Raw genomic sequence first — 2,737 nt, forward strand, 5'->3', positions numbered from 1 at the left:
AGATCAACTCAAAGGCAGTCACTGCTCTGAAACAAGTGTGTTCCCTCTTTTTGACTCACTACTTTCTTAGAAGAATTCTGTGTAGATGGGAAAAAAAAAAAAAAAAAAAATACAAAAAAAAAAAAAAAAAAAAAAAAAAAAAAAAAAAAAAAAAACCAAAAAACAAACAACCCTGAGTGTAGGAAGAATTTACTTTCTCTTGATTTGATCGGGCCGGTGACAAGTAAGATAGGGTCTTTGCTACCAGGAGGGAAAGAGAGGAGGAGTAAGAAAGAAGTAAGAAAGAGCAGGAAGAGAAAGTCAAGCTGGGGATATCAGAAACTAGGCTGACTCACAGTGGGGTTCTCAAACAGGTTGCAAACAAGCCACCTACCAAGCAACCTGCAGCCTGGGCAGTGATGTCTTTGGAAGACACCAGCCTGGTGCCCAGAATACAGAGGCTCTTCCAGTTGGAGACCGGGCACAGAGCATCTGTCATCTCATCACATATAATTAATTGTGCCTTTAAATTAGCAGCTGTCTTAGGACATAGTGCAGGTGGGAGGGTTGAGGATGAGGAGACACTGAGAGGACCGTGGATTTGGGGTTTGTCAGTTTTGGTAGGACTGTCATATCCACTCCTTCTCCAAAATAGTTTGTATTCACGGTACAGTTGATTTTTTTTTTTGACGTCTTTACAATTGTATTGGCAAAAACTAGGAATGGGTGATTTTTGTTTGTTATTAAGAAATCACATATTTTCCAAGCCCTCTTTTCTGTTTTCTGAAGCTGATATTCAGATAATTTGAAGGAAAATATATTTGATTTAAAAAATATCCTCATCTAACTATTCTACCAATTCCGTTGGGTAATGAGTGTTTTGTTTTGTTTTGTTTTGTTTTGTTTTGTTTTGTTTTGTTTTTATTTGTTTTTCTTACATCACCTTTCCATGTGCTTGGAAGCAGAGACAGGACAGCATTAACTGCTTGGTTCTCAGCTGTGCAGTGGATGAATCTAGATTTCAAGATGAGCATGGGATGGATGCCCTTTGCAACCCCTCATGATAGCTAGTTGATTCTCATACTTTCCCATCACCATTTGCCCCCACCCCTATATGTACAAAGACTTTCTAATAATATATGCTAAGGTATAAATGGCTAAGTTAGTATTTGGTAGATTGAGTGTTATACTTGGGTATACCTTCTCCCATTTATCTTTCACCTGGTCTTAATATAAAATTGAGAAGTAATACCCTATTTTATTTATCTTTTAGAATAGTGTTTGGAGCTTGGGTGCTGAAGTAATGTGTTAAGAGACAATAAACAATGAACTGCTTTTCACCTTTTCCAGATGATAAAAATGACAGAATTAGAACATACTTAAATCTTCCTGGGTGGTGCATCTTGATAGGCTGATTTCTATTCAATAGCAGCTAAGATAGCCCTCAGTGATCCCTCCTTTTTGGAATCTCTCTTGAGTAAGCCTGCTGTTTGTTTGCTTGAGTTATTGGAGAATGTAGAGACTATGAGATGAGAGTTTATTTTAACCATCAGTTTTAGGGTTCACAATACGTAGTAATCAATCGTATAATACAACCCTAGCACACCTTCTCGTCGGTGCAACCACCCAATGAGTAGTTACTATCAACAAACTGACATTCTGCTCTGTGGCATTAACTCAGATCTCAGGATCCTGCTGCTTCTCAAGGCTACACTTCTTATACTGTCTTCCCTGATGTTGGCAGCCCTTAAGCGAACAGCTCTCTGTACCCCATCTGCTTGCTTTTTTTGGAATCAACACCATTTTTTTTCCCTCAAATCTCTGTCACACTAGTGTCCAGGATTTCAGGAAAAAAACACTTTCTATCACTTGAGCTGTGAAATAGCTGAACTCATCTTTGTGATAGTGCTAGATTCTGATATTCACTAGAGGCATCCTCGTACTTAATGTATTTCCCCACAACAGACATGTCCTACTTGCTCTGATAACAGTTTTCTTGCTTCTTTAAGTTTTGCTGTTGTTGTCGTTCTGATTTGCTTTGTTTTAGTTCTGTTGTTATCCATTATGGAGAGTACCCAGGAAAGTAGAAAGGCACTATGGGTAGAAAAGATGAGGAGCTTTACAGAGGCAGGTAGTGGGACATAGGTACTATAAAGAGGGCAAAAGAAGAAATGGAGGGGGACACCTCAGCTAGACAGGGAGAAAGAAGGGTAATACAGAGAAAAGGAAGAAAAGAGAAGTAATGCTAAGGATATTTTTAAAAGTCATAAGGAAAAGTACTATTCTATAAGTTCTCTTAAAAAATATGTGCATGTCTTTTCCCCTAGAGGCTTCGCAGGTGTGACTACTGTGCCATATGTGTGTCAGTAGGTGACAGAGAGGAGAGAGGCTATGCCTACACTCAGTGATCTGACCTATGAACATCTGAATGATTTACAGCCTAACATTCTCTGGAAAAAAAATGAGCCTGAGAAGACTACCAGTCTGGCAACTTGAAGGCCCAGATGGGCTCCCAGGATGGGGAGCAAGGTGGAAACCAGAAGACACAGCCTGTCTCAGTGAGCCTGAGACAGACAATCCTCACCACTCAGGCAGGCCAGATAGCAAGCCCCAGACAGCTACCTGGCCAGTGCTGGTCCAGATAGAGAGGTAGCCACCAGTCCAGCATTGCGCAGTCCTCTGAGGGTAGGCCATTCCCAAGATGACACCTGTCAGGCACCGTAACTCACAAGCAGGGTATAGTACTTCTGAGACCACG

General features: G+C 40.6%; 1 non-coding gene across 1 annotated transcript; it reads left to right on the forward strand.

The window, feature by feature from the left end:
* The first annotated feature begins 2,295 nt into the window (after nt 1-2,295).
* LOC115031389 lies at nt 2,296-2,427 on the forward strand. Its single transcript, XR_003837029.1, has one exon. It is a non-coding gene; the product is annotated as a small nucleolar RNA SNORA17 (small nucleolar RNA).
* Nucleotides 2,428-2,737: the final 310 nt, after the last annotated feature.

The sequence above is a fragment of the Mus caroli genome, chromosome 6, assembly GCF_900094665.2.
Source record: "Mus caroli chromosome 6, CAROLI_EIJ_v1.1, whole genome shotgun sequence".
Lineage (NCBI taxonomy): Eukaryota > Metazoa > Chordata > Mammalia > Rodentia > Muridae > Mus > Mus caroli.